The 17440-nt window shown below is 43.2% G+C and overlaps 1 protein-coding gene across 2 annotated transcripts in view; it reads left to right on the forward strand.

Moving 5' to 3' along the window:
• Positions 1 to 17440, forward strand: part of rad51b (RAD51 paralog B) — a 53244-nt gene that overhangs the window by 17783 nt on the left and 18021 nt on the right. The gene's annotated exons all lie outside the window — the stretch shown is intronic.

Genomic DNA, 17440 nt, shown 5'->3' on the forward strand with positions numbered 1-17440 from the left:
AAATACTGAGCTATATTGTATGATCAAAAAATTGGGCATTTTATATTATTTTATAATACAATTGCTCAGAGAAAGATGTTTTGTGTAACAAGTGATCTTTTTTTCTCGAAGGGAGTGGTCAGAAATATTGACACCTATTTTTCAATACCCTATTCAGTTCAAACCACAGGTTTTCAAGGGGTTTGAAGTCCGGAGACCAAGATGGCCATTGCAAAATGTAGATTTTTGTGGCCAATTAACCATTTCTTTGTGGATTTCGATGTGTGCTTGGGGTTATTGTCTTTATTATCCAGGAATGGATCTCCCAGCAAGACAATTCTCCCTTGTCGGGAGTTGTTGCACGATAATTCCTGGGGTCTCAGGCATTATTGTTTAAGTTTTTTAAATAAATTTTATGCAGTCATTTTGCTCATTTTTTATCAAGGGTGTCAATATGAAAATAGAGCTCACAACTGTGTGGCCACACACGACTCCAACTCCATCATCAAGTTTGTTGACGACACGACGGTGGTCAGCCTGATCACCAACGGCGATGAAACAGCCTACAGAGAAGAGGTCAGCGACAACCCCTCCCTCAATGTCAGCAAGACCAAGGAGCTGATTGTGGACTTCAGGAAACGGGCATATGCACACTTCAATCCAGATCGACGGGGCTGTTTTGGAGAGGGTCAAGATCTTCAAGTTCCTTAGTGTCACATCACTGAGGACGTAACATGGTCCTCTTACACCAGCACAGTCATGCCTTTGCAGTGCCTCTTCTCCCTCAGGAGGCATGGCCCATCAGATCCTTAGGAACCTTTACAGCTGCTCCATCGAGAGCATCCTGACTGGTTGTATCACCGCCTGGAATGTCGGAAGGCCCTACAGTGGGAGGTGCAGACGGCCCAGTGCATCACTTGGGGTGAGCTCCCAGCCATCCAGGACATACATGCCAGGTGTCTGAGAAAGGCCAGTAAAATTGCCAACGACTCCAGCCACCTGAGACATGGACTGTTCTCCATGCTCCCGTCCAGCAGGCAGTACTGGTGTATCCTACGCTGCTGCTAAAATGATTATCTATTTATCCTGCTACTCGTCACTATTACTCCTATTTACACTTGAAGTCAGAAGTTTACATACACCTTAGCCAAATACATTTAAACTCAGTTTTTCACAATTCCTGACATTTAATCCTAGTAAAGATTCCCTGTCTTAGGTCAGTTAGGATCACCACTTTATTTTAAGAATGTGAAATGTCAGCATAATAGAAGAGAGAATGATTTATTTCAGCTTTTATTTCTTTCATCACATTCCCAGTGGGTCAGAAGTTTACATACACTCAATTAGTATTTGGTAGCATTGCCTTTTAAATTGTTTAACTTGGGTCAAACGTTTCAGAGTAGCCTTCCACAAGCTTCCCACAATAAGTTGGGTGAATTTTGGCCCATTCCTCCTGACTGACAGAGCTGGTGTAACTGAGTCAGGTTTGTAGGCCTCCTTGCTCGCACACACTTTCTCAGTTCTGCCCACAAATGTTCTATGGGATTCACGTCAGGGCATTGTGATGGCCACTCCAATACATTAACTTTGTTGTCCTTAAGCCATTTTGTCACAACTTTGGAATTATGCTTGGGGTCATTGTCCAGTTGGAAGACCCATTTGCGACCAAGCTTTAACTTCCTGGCTGATGTCTTGAGATGTTGCTTCAATATATCCACGTCATTTTCATCCCTCAAAATGCCATCTATTTTGTGAAGTGCACCAGTCCCCCCTGCAGCAAAGCACCCCCAAAACATGATGCTGCCACCCCCGTGCTTCACAGTTGGGATGGTGTTCTTCGGCTTGCAAGCCTTCCCCTTTTTCCTCCAAACATAACGATGGTCATTATGGCCAAACAGTTCTATTTTTGTTTCATCAGACCAGAGGACATTTCTCCAAAAAGTACGATCTTTGTCTCCATGTGCAGTTGCAAACCGTAGTCTGGCTATTTTATGGCAGTTTTGGAGCAGTGGCTTCTTCCTTGATGAGCGGCCTTTCAGGTTATGCCGATGTAGAACTCGTTTTACTGTGGATATAGATAATTTTGTACCTGTTTCCTCGATTATCTTCACAAGGTCATTTTCTGTTCTGGGATTGATTTGCACTTTTCACACCAAAGTACGTTAATCTCTAGGAGACAGAACGCGTCTCCTTCCTGAGCGGTATGACGGCTGCGTGGTCCCATGGTGTTTATACTTGTGTACTATTGTTTGTACAGATGAACGCGTCTCCTTCCTGAGCGGTATGACGGCTGCGTGGTCCCATGGTGTTTATACTTGTGTACTATTGTTTGTACAGATGAACGCGTCTCCTTCCTGAGCGGTATGACGGCTGCGTGGTCCCATGGTGTTTATACTTGTGTACTATTGTTTGTACAGATGAACGTGGTACCTTCAGGCGTTTGGAAATTGCTCCCAAGGATGAACCAGGCTTGTGGAGGTCTACAATTTCTTTCCTGAGGTCTTGGCTGATTTCTTTTGATTTTCCCATGATGTCAAGCAAAGAGGCACTGAGTTTGAAGGTAGGCCTTGAAATAGATCCACAGGTACACCTCCAATTGACTCAAATGATGTCAGTTAGCCAATCAGAAGCTTCTAAAGCCATGTCATCATTTTCTGGAATTTTCCAAGCTGTTAAACCTGTCTGGGGTATGTGGGACGCTAGCGTCCCACCGGCGGGACACTCTGCCAACAGTCAGTGAAATAGCAGGGCGCCAAATTCAAAACAACAAAAATCTCATAATTCAAATTTCTCAAACATACAACTATTTCACACCATTTTAAAGATGAACTTCTCGGTAATCCAACCACATTGTCCGATTTCAAAAAGGCTTTACGGCGAAAACATAGCAGTAGATTATTTCAGGACAGCACCTAGACAAGAAAAACCACACAGCCATTTTCCAAGCAAGGAGAGGCATCACAAAAAACAGAAATACAGCTAAAATTAATCACTAACCTTTGATGATCTTCATCAGATGGCACTCATAGGACTTCATGTAACACAATACATGTATGTTTTGCTCGATAAAGTTCATATTTATATCCAAAAACCCCGTTTTACATTGGCGTGTAATGTTCAGAAATGTTTTGCCTCCCAAAACTTCCTGTGAATGAGCACATCAATTTACAGAAATACTCATCAAAAATGTTGATAAAATATTAAACTGTTATTCAAAGAATTATAGATACACTTCTCAATGCAACCGCTGTGTACATAAGTATTCAGACCTTTTGCTATGAGACATGAAATTAAGCTCCGCTGCATCCTGTTTCCATTGCTCATCCTTGAGATGTTTCTACAACTTGACTGGAGTCCACCTGAGGTAAATTCAGTTGATTGGACATGATTTGGAAAGGCACACACCTGTCTATAAAAGGTCCCACAGTTCACAGTGCATGTCAGAGCAAAAACCAAGCCATGAGGTCAAAGGAATTGTACGTAGAGCCCCGATACAGGATTGTGTCAAGGCACAGATCTGGGGAATGGTGCCAAAAGATTTCTGCAGCATTGAAGGTCACCAAGAACACAATGGCCTTCAACATTCTTAAATGGAAGAATTATCCTGCTACCAGTCACTTTCTCCTTATCCCCGCTTACATGTACATATCTACCTCAAACTACTCCAGAAAATGTGGTATTGGCATTGTCCCTGTATATAGCTTCCTTTCTTTTTTCTTGTTTATATAGATAGGTAGATATTAGGGCTGTCAAACTATTCAAATAATTGATCGTGTTAAATTCTGTTAATCACACATTTTTTATTTGTTTAAATTTGGTGCTAAATGAAAACATTCCCTTTTTTTAAGCAGGCGTGTATTGACTCAAACACAAAAATATTCTGTATCAGAATGTTTTTAATGGCATATTCACCATAAGTAAAGCAATACAAAAGTACTGTAACTTAATAATGCTCCCAGTAGGCCTACTAATGTTCCCTCGTAAATTCTCACACACACAGTTAAAGCTTCAGCCATTCCAAATTATTGTTCTCCCAATTACTGATGTGGAGGGTTGGCTATAAGAAAAAAAGAACTGGATCTATGGATACAAAGAGCATAAACCTGTCCAACAATGTCATGAATTCCATAGAACATAAACCTGTGACCATACACTTCAGTCGTCCTCCTATTTCTTTTCACTGAGCCAGTTTCAAAGACAAACAAGCCTGTTGACATTTTTCAGATGATAAAGCTGCTCTCTTTTGTACGATATGCCCAGAGTGAAAACAACCTCTCACAAGGTACTGATGTGGCAGGCGTTGCCAGCTACCTTAGTGCTATGCAGGCCAGCCTGGTGTGTGCCCTTGCATGCTGTGACCACCACTGTAGTGGACAGTCCTTAAACCTTGGGTCGAGTGCTGTGGCTATCTTCAGCCATGTGAATGTCAGCTTGAATCTTACCATGTAGGCAGGGTCATCATCAGAGCACTCCATCACCCGAAGGAGATGACACAAAGCAGGCGACACCACTGAGCAGGAAATGTACTTCTCTCCTCCCAGAAGTGCCTGCAGTGAAAGATATTTTCAAAATCACTTCAGTCAATTGTGAGAGACTTGTTATACACAGACTCTCTCTCACACACACTTTACACACTCACTCTCTCACACTTAAACACAAAATCTTATTATAACACTAATAGTAAGATAAAGATTACCTGCAGGGCTCCAGTTCAGCTTTGGTTGGCATGGTGATGTTTGTTTTCTGTTGGGCCAGAGCATCTCTCAATGGTTGTTGGTTTCTGTGGAACATGCTTTACCATTTCCAGAGTAGAATTTAATCTTGTTGTGACATCTTGTGCGAGTGACGACTCCTTTAGCCCATTTGCAACTTGATGTTGTTCTAGCTCTGCAGCGTTTGGTGGGCTGAAATGCCCAACCATTTTTCGGGCGTTTGGCTAGGGCATTGTCGAACCCGCTGTACTAGGGACACTGTGATGGAGTGCAGGTGTTCAAAAGGCAGATGTCTCGCAGCTGTAATCAAGTTCCGTGCGCTGTCTGTGCAAATTGAGCTAACTTTGTTTTCAATGTTCTACTGCTTTGCTAGATCCATGAAATGCTCTGGCACGTTTCAGCAGTGCCTCTCTTCTGTCTTCCTTACAGCCAGAGCGTGTGAATGTAGTTTCCAACCATTGCATGCTTCAACTCCTCTGCTTTCGTAGCCCTCTCGCTTTCAAACAGCTTGTGTATTCTTGTAACGACGGTGGCTCTCGGGTATCTCGTACGTTGAGTCGTTTGATGCGATCCAAATGATATCTTTCAAGCCTTCATCCTCCACAATGTGGACTGGCCTGTAAGCTGTAGCTAGCCACTTGGCTATTGCTTGTGTTAGCTTGCTGCTCGACAACTTATCCATGGGCCTTTCGCAAGCACACACTTCTAGCTTAGCCTGCCGAAGATCTCCTTCATTGCTACTAGTAACGTTACTTGTATTGCCGGCATCAACAGTATGTTTCACTTGTAAATCAAATTTTATTTGTCACATGCGCCGAATACAACAGACCTTACAGTGAAATGCTTATTTACAAGCCCTTAACCAACGATGCAGTTTTAAGAAAAAATATGTGTTACGTAAAAAAAAAATAATGATAATGAAGGGGGGGGGGAAATTATACCGAAGATTCAATGTACTTCGGTGATAAACAAATTCAGCCTTGCAGTGGATGCAAATTACTTTTGTTTTATCCAGAAAGCTATCTGGGAGGGATTTGAAGTTTTAATTAGCCATTTAAAAGCCCCTCACTAGCATTCTCCATCATTCAGTCATACAAGTAACTAGCTAGTGAAGGGGTTGTCAAACTAGCGCATCGACTGCCGGGGTTTTAATTTGAACAATGCATGGTTCAGGGGGTCAAACTAAGAAAATGCTCTAATTGCGTCCCAAAAATGTACGGCATTAAAAATGTAAGCATTAATCCGTTATTAACGTGTTAACTTTGACAGCCCTTATATACGCGCGCGCTACGGGTCAAACGTTTTAGAACACCTACTCATTCAAGGGTTTTCTTTATTTTAACTATTTTCTACATTGTAGAATAATAGTGAAGACATCAGAACTATGAAATAACGCATATGGAATCATGTAGTAACCAAAAAAGTGTTAAACAAATCAAAATATATTTGAGATTCTTCAAACCCTTTGCCTTGATGACAGCTTTGCACAGTCTTGGCATTCTCTCAACCAGCTTCATGAGGTATTCACCTGGAATGCATTTCAATTAACAGGTGTGCCTTCTTAAATATGTATTTGTGGAATTTCTTTCCTTCTTCATGCTTTTTGAGCCAATCAGTTGTGTTGTGACAAGGTGGGGGGTATACAGAAGATGGCCCTATTTGGTAAAAGACCAAGTCCATATTATGGCCAGAACAGCTCAAATAAGCAAAGAGAAACGACATTCCATCACCACTTTAAGATATGAAGGTCAGTCAGTACGGAACATTTCAAGAACTTTGAAAGTTTCTTCAAGTGCAGTCGAAAAAAACATCAAGCACTATGATGAAACTGGCTCTCATGAGGACCGCCACAGGACTGGAAGACCCAGAGTTACCTCTGCTGCAGAGGATAAGTTAATTAGAGTTACCAGCCTCAGAAATTGCAGCCCAAATAAATGCTTCACAGAGTTCAAGTAACAGACGCATCTCAACATCAACTGTTCAGAGGAGACTGAATTAGGCATTCGTTGTCGAATTGTTGCAAAGAAACCACTACTAAAGGACACCAATAATAAGAAGAGACTTGCTTGGGCCAAGAAACACAGGCAATCGACATTAGACCAGTGGAAATCTGTCCTTTGGTCTGATGAGTCCAAATGTAAGATTTTTGGTTCTAACAGCCGTGTCGCAGAGTAGGTGAACGGATGATCTCCGCATGTGTGGTTCCTAGCATGAAGCATGGAGGAGGAGGTGTGATGGTGTGGGGGTGCTTTGCTGGTGACACTGTCGGTGATTTATTTCGAATTCAAGACACACTTAACCAGCATGGCTACCATAGCATTCTGCAGCGATACGCCATCCCATCTGGTTTGCATTTAGACGGACTATCATTTGTTTTTCAACAGGACAATGACCCAACAGACATCCAGGCTGTGTAAGGGCTATTTGACAAAGAAGGAGAGTGATTGGGTGTTGCATTAGATGACCTGGCCTCCAATCACCCGACCTCAACCCAATTGAGATGGTTTGGGATAAGTTGGACCGCAGAGTGACGGAAAAGCAGCCAACAAGTGCTCAGGATATGTGGGAACTCCTTCAAGACTGTTGGAAAAGCATTCCTCATGAAGCTGGTTGAGAGAATGCCAAGAGTGTGCAAAGCTGCCTCAAGGCAAAGGGTGGCTACTTTGAAGAATTGAAAATATATTTTGATTTAACACTTTTTTGGTTACTACATGGTTCCATATGTGTTAGTTCATAGTTTTGATGCAAAATAGTAAAATAAAGAAAAACCCTTGAATGAGTAGGTGTTTCCAAACTTTTGACTGGTACTATATGTATATAGTTATACTATTTTGATATTGATTATTGCACAGTTGGGTAGAGCTTGCAAGTTAAGCATTTCACTGTACTTGTGCATGTGACAACTTTAATAATTCTGGACCCCGTTGTAAGTGAGCATGGTTTTGTCTCGAACCAGGTTTCCATCCAATCTTTTTATGCGAGTAAATTATGTGTAAAAGCTAACATGTTTTCAGCACTTTTATTTCCATGACTGATCAAAACTCGTTTTCTGTCTCTCTCTTATCCCTCAGCAGTAGACATGGTGAGCAATATGTTTGGAGCGTCGAATCGCAATCAAATTGCAGTACCGAATCGCAATAAATGTCGTATCGGCACCGAAGTATCGTGATAGCGTTGTATTGTGAAGTCTCTTGCAGTTCCCAGCCTTTGCGTTAGTATCCTCTTGTCGTATTCCAGCATGGCTTTCTTTGAAAGGCTCTTCTCTCCTCTCCCGCTCCTCCAGTGAATGGGTCGTGTTAATCTGGCCTTCTCCTCACAAGTGTGTCTTTGATGTGATGTGAGCACTGCTTCCTGCCAGATTCCAAATAGAGCTCTCCTACCAGAATGTGGTTTCTTCTTTTTCACACTGAATACACCAGGGCTTTATGATGCAGTGGGTACAAACTCACCCTCAGTGTTCACTGCTCACTCACTCTCACCCTGCCATCGCATCGTCATGCCAACAACCGGTCCCCTTGATGCACGCACTAAGTAGCTGACACACACAACTGACCCTGTCGGCTTTAGCTGTTCACGTGTTCATCACCATCATTTGGGAAAGCTGCTTTGAGAAAGGACATGGCTTGAGATGTGATTTCTCTGTAATTTTAGGTTGTTTGCAGTTCTCAATGGCAGCATATTGTAGATTGTTGGCGTTACCGATGATGATGGTGCACGATTACACAATTTTGTCATGAATAATACCTGGTTTAACCCCAACCTCTACGACCCAATTGGTTTGGAAACCTGTGTTACATTTCCAGCAGATTTTAATAAAATATTAGGTAGCCCTACTCAAAAAGCTGGCAAATGGTTATTTTTTATTATTTTTTTAGAAGTACAACACGGTTACGCAAGGAGGGGAAAGTGTGCTTTACTGGAAAAAAGAACATCTGCCCGTCCAATCCAATTGGACAACTGGTGTGTGAAAGTTAAATGTGACACTCCGCACCCCTAGCCAGGCAGTGGACGGTTGGCTCCCTTTCTCCTCTCCTTGCGTCTCATTAAATGATCTCATTACCATTCCATCCATCCATCGCACATTGCTTTCATTAGGAGCAGCAGCAGCTAGCTATCCTATCCCTGGGCATTATGTAACTTCCCTTCCCCTCAGCTTTTGTCAGGAGACGGTTTCGTGACCGGGGTTTGGGACTAGCCCTGCCAGAAAGTCAACCCCCTCATCCTTCGAGCCTGTCAGATGGGCTTTCTGTTTCATGCAGAGAGAGAGAGAGAGAGACAGAAGAGACCATGCACAGACACTAGTACACCTGAGTACAAATACTATTTGAAATCGTTCAAATACTTTGAGCGTTTTCTCTAGCCTGCCTGGAGAGCCATAGGGGTGGAATTTACAGTTTTGGAACTATTGTATTGGGTCCTTTTCGCATGGCAAACTCAATCAAACGCGGCTAAAGTCGGTGAAATGATTTGAAATAGTGTTTGAGCCCAGGTCTGAATTCTGATAGATACACAAGGCAACATCTGGGAAACTAATGTGGAAGGATACAGCACATCAGGGGCTTTGGAAGCCACAAAAGACCCCAAAAAAAAGACCATTCCCAGCATAGCTCAAAGATAGTGGGAACAGACACACACGTGTAGGCTACCTGTGTGGAAGGCTATATTTCAGGCACCGTTGCTGTTGGGCTAGCTGCTAGCTTTATCTGTTTACCGTGCGTTTTTCAAGTCAGTGGAAAAGAGTTGAGGTGGGAAATTGTGAGGGAACTGCAAATACCCTGACGGGTCTGATGATGATGATTTGAAAAGCAAAGGGCTTCTCTCTAGAGAAAGAGAGGAACCAAACCCGAGCCTGGTGCTTGAGAGGAGAGAGGGTTAGAGAATTGAGAAGAAAAAGAGAGGAGGATAGGGGGATTGGAGAAAGAAAAGAGCATCAGACAGAGAAAAAGCACCTTCCACTCTCCACAAGATCCTGCATGCCTGGGAATTCACTTATTGTTATTGCTTTCAGGATTACTTATGGGCCGTCTGGAGTGGCCAGCCTGGCAGCTCACTACGGCCGAAAAAGTGCTGTCACTGCACAACCCTGAGTAACTGTGTAACTCTATAAGGCTACGGACCCTATCTCAGCTAGCTCGCTGTGCTATGTCTGTGCCATTCCATTTGGTCACCTACGGTCCTATGCAGTTACTGCCACTTTACAGCTTAAGCAGTCAGTCTTTGCAGGAGAGACACTCAGAGACTCACAAACCAGATGACAATGGAATATGGGCTAGTAAGAGATTCTCCAGATTTTTCCGTGTTGGTTCCATTAGAAGAAACACTTATATCGTGTTTACTTATACACTTAGAGCAGGGGTTCTTAAACTTGTTCAGCCTGGGACCCAAATGAGAAATTCTGTGTTTTCCTGGGACCCAAGCTTAGGAAAATATGCAACTATACATAAATATTGGTACATTTCATTGCCCTTATGCCTAAAACAAATGCAATATAGACAAAAACAAGTAACAATGAAATTAAATATATATTCATGTTTATTTCCCCCCCATTAAAAACACTCTTATATATCTGTCTAGGTTGGAACTGTTGCTGTTAAAATACAATAAATCACTTTCATTCTGAACTGGAATAAACGGATTGAGCACATCACACAGATGAATAACAGAACACACACACAGGCTTTTTGATAGTAATAGTGCAACCCTACATCTTACTGTAGAAATGATTGTTGAAAGTCTTGGTTGGAACTGTTGCTGTTAAAATACAAAACATTTCTTATTCTGAACTGGAATAAACTGATTGATTGATCACATTTGTAGACCAGAAAACACACACACACACACACAGTCCTAATGAGAAGTGTGTGTGTGGCTGGTTGAAGTTTTCATCAAGCATGTCTATTCTGGGCTCAATTTCTAACGGTACAGGAGGTGAACCCTGACTCGCATAGGTAAGTGGTTCCAAACTGGATCAGAACATCTACTGCTTCCTCAGTCAGTCAGGAAACTGCTTCCTGCTGTAGATGAGCAACCCAGAACTGTGTGAGTGTGTTTGCCTCAAAAAGCGTCTTGCTTCAATCATTTTAGTCTAGGTTTAGTCTAGTCTAGGTTGGAACTGTTGCTGTTAAAATACAAGTAATCATTTTTATTCTGAACTGGGATAGTTCAGAATAAAAATGATTACTTGTATTTTAACAGCAACAGTTCCAACCTAGACTAGTTTTCAACAGTAATTTCTACAGTTAAATGATCAGGCCTACTGTATATTTTTCATCTTCATCTGTAACGTTACTGTTACTTAGGGTTGCAGCTAGCTTGCTGTGGCGAATGTTAGCCATTAGCTGTGTACAAGGCCAGGGGATTGTTAGAAAGAGAAACTCAGATCTACTACTATGAGAGTTAGTACTCCCTTATTTCTGCTCATCATCACCTGTTATAAAATGACAACAATGCCTTGCTAGCTGACTTACTTTTCCACTGTGGAAGCACTGTTTCCTGAAGCATTCTGCCCTGTTCTGAAAGAATTCCCTGGGTTTACCATCATACTGTGGATGTTTGGTCAGGACGTGTCGTTTTATTACTTTGTTCGTTGTGCGAGTCTCATTACTAAGCACTTCCCCGCACAAAACACATTGAGGGAGCTCCTCATACGTTTGTATGAAAGAGAAGAGAAACTCATCGCTGTATTTGCGTTTCATGACGATTGAGCTCAGTCAGAACTTGTGGCTAGCGTGAGTCCATGTGATGACAGCAGTGAGTGATGGCGAGTGGGAATGACAAGTCAGTGGCTGACAGCGCATCATCTGCTGCCTGAACGACAGCGCTGCGTCGTGTGCTGCGATCTTCCAGAAAACTAGGAAAAAAAGATCCGGTAAACAGCAAAACACACGGGCATCTATCTCCCTCTCGCACTCGCGCAGCTGCCAAACTGAGCAGAGACCGCTGCTTATTAAGCAGAAAGCGCACTGAACAGAGAGCGCAGATGCACTTTGCCAAATCAATTCCAGTAATTAATGAAACAATTATAAATGTACACTGACACGCGTCTACCCCATTAACAGGTCCGCGACCCTTACTTTAAGAAAAGCGGATTTAGAGAATCTTAAGTAGGACTGGATATATAAGTTATTGTGTAACCCATCAGACCGCTCTCTGCCAATCCGGTCCCAGCGGTGTGACATCCACATGTTCAGACTTGTGTAAGAGTCAAAGACATAGGTCGTGGAGTGCACGTGTGACAAAGGAGACGTATTCGGGTTCACCTTCCAGCCCTGAGGTGAGGATTTAAACCTAAGACACAGACCCCCTATCCTTCCCCCATCCCTTTCAGTCGACCAAGACCCAACCATGCTTCTCTGATTCCCCACTGTTGTCCTGTAATCTTAGTAAACCCAACACTATGCCAACCTATTGTCTGGGCCTCGTTTTACATCATTGTGACAGTGAGAGGTCTTACTTGAGGTCTTACATGTTATCTGTAGCTGGGGATCAGGTGGAACATGTGAGGCCATGTAACCAGAGTGATCCCAGTGGGTATATAGGGTACAGTGTATTGAACAACCTCATGGCGTCATACTGCCTGAACAGGGCCCCTACTGATATATGAGATCAGGTTCGTTCCAGGAAGATAACATTTTCGAAATGGAGTGAAACCGGGAGCTAGTTTCTGAGCTTGTTTTCCGTTGCAAAACGTTTTGAAACTGTGTGTCCTACTGAACATGACCCAGGCCGCTACTGATAGCTGATACCAGACCCTGTCCTGTACTCTCTCTCTTAATCTCCACCCACCTACAGTACACTGAACTCCGCTATCATAACACCTTCAGATGAGGTAGCCATAGGGGCCTACCCTTTGTTTACGACGTGTCGGTACCCGGTACTTTTATCATTATATTGCCCTTCACAGACCTGGTTTACTGTGAACGTCTACCCAGGAGGATGGAGGGGGTGGCTAAAGTTGGAGTGTTGACACGCCGGGTTGCAACATTATAGGCTTCGCAAGTCTGCGTGGCTGGTATTGTTGGGCAATATTATAATTGCCCAACAAGTTTTCAGAAATACTGTTTGATCGGATTAGCAGTGCAAATACGCCTGGGTCCTTGTCTTGTATGGTCAGATCCCAGACCTGTCATTCTGTTACAAACAATCCCTTTGGTCATAACTTTGTACGGTCCGAGTTTCATCTGAACTCTCTATTGATCCACCCCTCCTCCTCCTCAATTTTCCCTCTTTCATTTCTTGCGGTTCAGTTCATTGAGTTCCTCTGCTTTTCAGAGGAACTCAATGCAACTGCCGAACACATGTAAAAACCCCTGGAATGTCAGATGGATGGCATCCAAGATATTTTAATCTCCAAGTTTGAAATCCAATGCTGGGTTTTGGTTCAGCTCTTCCTCTGTTTAGAATGGAGGCATCAATGGTTTGATGACACAGTCTTGAGTGCTGTGTGTCTGGGAAGCCATTTTTCTCTCTCTCTCGCTCTCTCTTTGTGTGTGTCTATGTGTGTGTGTTTGTCAGCGACCAGCCCGTCCTGACCAGTGTACATAGAAATGCACTGTTTACATATTTCTCCTCGTCTGAGGAGTGAAACGTGATTACCGTTGGCAACCACTCTGTAATTTACCCAACATCTCTCTTATCAGTAGTTGTGGTTTATATCAGGTAGACCATGGTGGACCCACTGCCCGATCAGGTATGTCAGGTTGTCTGCATTGTTTAGTCAGTGTGGGACAATAACGGGCTGGTCCCAGATCTGTTTGTGGGACAATAGAGGCTTGAGGTCACACTGTGTCAACGTCCAAGGCTGGTCCCAGATTTGGTCACTGAGTACTTTTACATGCACAATAATAATTAGATATTCAACTGATTATGGCAGTAGACAGATTCCGCATTATTCATATAAACACCTTACTCTGTTTTATCTTCATCTGCGTCAGGTCAAAATCGAAGTAAGCATACGCTGATTAAAACACCTGATTTTCTGATCCATCTTTCGAATGATGAGGACATCATTCGGCGTTCCAGCAGTGTATTTCATTTACGTGTGACTGGGAATACAAATATGCATCTGTTGGTCACAGATATCTTTAAAAAATATATTTTAAAAAGTATGGGTGTGGATCAGAACCAGTCAGTATCTGGTGTGAACACCATTTGACTCATGCAGCGTGACACATCTCTTTCACATAGAGTTGATCAGGCTGTTGATTGTGGCCTGTGGAATGTTGTCCAACTCCTCTTCAATTGCTGTCCTAAATTGCTGGATATTGGCGGGAACTGGAACATGCTGTTGTACACGTCGATCCAGTTTATCTTTAACATGCTCAATGGGTGACATGTCTGGTGGGTATGCAGGCCATGGAAGAACTGGGACATTTTCAGCTACTAGGAATTGTGTACTGATCCTTGCGACATGGGGCTGTGCATTATCATGATGGCGGCGGGTGAATGGCACGACAATGGGCCTCAGGATCTCTGTCATGTTATCTCTGTGCATTCAAATTGCCATTGATGAAATGCAATTGTGTTCGTTGTCCGTAGCTTATGCTTGCCCATACCGTAACCCCACCGCCACCATGGGGCACTCTGTTCACAACATTGACATCAGCAAACCACTCGCCCACACGATGCCATACACGTGGTCTGCGGTTGTGAGACTGGTTGAACGTACTGCTAAATTCTCTAAAACGACGTTGGTAGAGAAATTGACATTCAATTCTCTGGCAATATCTCTGGTGGATATTCCTGCAGTCGGCATGCCAACTGCACGCTCCCTCAACTTGAGACATCTGTGGCACTGTGTTGTGTGACACAACTGCACAGTTTAGAGTGGCCCTTTATTGTCCCCAGCACAAGGTGCACCTGTGTAATGATCATGCTGTTTAATCAGCTTTTTGATATGCCACACCTGGATTATCTTGGCAAAGGAGAAATGTTCACTAACAGGGATGTAAACAAAATTTTGAGAAATAAGCTTTTCGTGCGTATGGAACATTTCTTGGATCTTTTATTTCAGCTCAGGAACATGGGACCAACACTTTACATGTTGCATTTTATATTTTTGTTCAGTATATTTTACCATGTCAATATATAAACTCAGCAAAAAAAAGAAACATCCCCTTTTCAGGACCTTGTCTTTTAAAAGATAATTTGTAAAAATCCAAGTAACTTCACAGATCTTCATTGTAAAGGGTTTAAACACTGTTTCCCATGCTTGTATAATGAACCATAAACAATTAATGAACATGCACCTGTGGAACGGTCGTTAAGACACTAACAGCTTACAGACGGTAAGCAATTAAGGTCACAGTTATGAAAACTTAGGACACTAAAGGGGCCTTTCTACTGACTCTGAAAAACACCAAAAGAAAGATGCCCAGGGTCCCTCCTCATCTGCGTGAACGTGCCTTAGGCATGCTGCAAGGAGGCATGAGGACTGCAGATGTGGCCAGGGCAATAAATGGCAATGTCCGTACTGTGAGACGCCTAAGACGGTGTTACAGGGAGACACAAACGGACAGCTGATCGTCCTCGCAGTGGCAGACCACGTGTAACAACACCTGCACAGGATCGGTACATCCTAACATCACACCTGCGGGACAGGTACATGATAGTAACAACAACTGCCTGAGTTACACCAGGAATGCACAATCCCTCCATCAGTGCTCAGACTGTCCGCAATGGGCTGAGAGAGGCTGGACTGAGGGCTTGTAGGCCTGTTGTAAGGCAGGTCCTCCCCAGACATCACTGGCAACAATGTCGCCTATGGGCACAAACCCACCGTCGCTGGACCAGACAGGACTGGCAAAAAGTGCTCTTCACTGACGAGTCGCGGTTTTGTCTCACCAGGGGTGATATTCGCGTTTATTGTCGAAGGAATGATTGTTGTACTCTGGAGCGGGATCGATTTGGAGGTGGAGGGTCTGTCATGGTCTGGGGCGGTGTGTCACAGCATCATCGGACTGAGCTTGTTGTCATTGCAGGCAATCTCAGCGCTGTGCGTTACAGGGAAGACATCCTCCTCCCTCATGTGGTACCCTTCCTGCAGGCTCATCCTGACATGACCCTACAGCATGACAATGCCACCAGCCATACGGCTCGTTCTATGCGTGATTTCCTGCAAGAAAGGAATGTCAGTGTTCTGCCATGGCCAGCGAAGAGCCCGGATCTCAATCCCTTTGAGCACGTCTGGGACCTGTTGGATCGGAGGGTGAGGGCTAGGGCCATTCCCCCCAGAAATGTCAGGGAACTTGCAGGTGCCTTGGTGGAAGAGTGGGGTAACATCTCACAGCAAGAACTGGCAAATCTGGTGCAGTCCATGAGGAGGAGATGCACTGCAGTACTTAACCCCTACAGCCAGTGTAATCCCATGGCGCGATATTCAAATACCTCAAAAATGCAAAAACTTGAATTTTTCAAACATATGACAATTTTACACCATTTTAAAGACAAGACTCTCGTTAATCTAACCACACTGTCCGATTTCAAAAAGGCTTTACAACGAAAGCAAAACATTAGATTATGTCAGGAGAGTACCCAGCCAGAAATAATCAGACACCCATTTTTCAAGCTAGCATATAATGTCACATAAACCCAAACCACAGCTAAATGCAGCACTAACCTTTGATGATCTTCATCAGATGACAACCCTAGGACATTATGTTATACAATACATGCATGTTTTGTTCAATCAAGTTCATATTTATATCAAAAACCAGCTTTTTACATTAGCATGTGACTAGCATGTGACTAGCATTCCCACCGAACACTGCCGGTGAATTTACTAAATTACTCACGATAAACGTTCACAAAAAACATAATTATTTTAAGAATTATAGATACAGAACTCCTCTATGCACTCGCTATGTCCGATTTTAAAATAGCTTTTCGGTGAAAGCACATTTTGCAATATTCTCAGTAGATAGCCCGGCATCACAGGGCTAGCTATTTAGACACCCAGGAAGTTTAGCACTCACCAAAGTCAGATTTACTATAAGAAAAATTGTATTACCTTTGCTGTTCTTCGTCAGAATGCACTCCCAGGACTTCTACTTCAATAACAAATGTTGGTTTGGTCCCAAATAATCCATTGTTATATCCAAATAGCGGCGTTTTGTTCGTGCGTTCAAGACACTATCCGAAAGGGTAAATAAGGGTGACGAGCATGGCGCATTTCGTGACCAAAAAATTCTGAATATTCCATTACCGTACTTCGAAGCATGTCAACCGCTGTTTAAAATCAATTTTTATGCCATTTTTCTCGTAAAAAAGCGATAATATTCCGACCGGGAAAGCGTGTATACGTACAAAGAGAGAAAATAAAACATCTCGTGCCCTCGTGCACGAGCCTGAGTCTCAGAGTACTCTGACCGGCCACTATCCAAACGCGATAATGTGTTTCAGCCTGGGGCTGCCTCGATATCATTCAGCTTTTTCCCGGGCTCTGAGAGCCTATGGGAGCCGTAGGAAGTGTCACGTTACAGCAAAGATCCTCAGTCTTCAATAAAAAGAGCCAAGATGAACAACAACTTGTCAGACAGGCCACTTCCTGTTCAGAATCTTCTCAGGTTTTTGCCTGCCATATGAGTTCTGTTATACTCACAGACACCATTCAAACAGTTTATATGCATATTCTAGTTACTGGGCAGGAGTAGTAACCAGATTAAATCGGGTATCTTTTTTTATCCGGCCGTGTCAATACTGCCCCCTAGCCCTAACAGGTTAATGCAGCTGGTGGCCACACCAGATACTGA

This window comes from Salmo salar, chromosome ssa15 (genome assembly GCF_905237065.1).
Source record: "Salmo salar chromosome ssa15, Ssal_v3.1, whole genome shotgun sequence".
Lineage (NCBI taxonomy): Eukaryota > Metazoa > Chordata > Actinopteri > Salmoniformes > Salmonidae > Salmo > Salmo salar.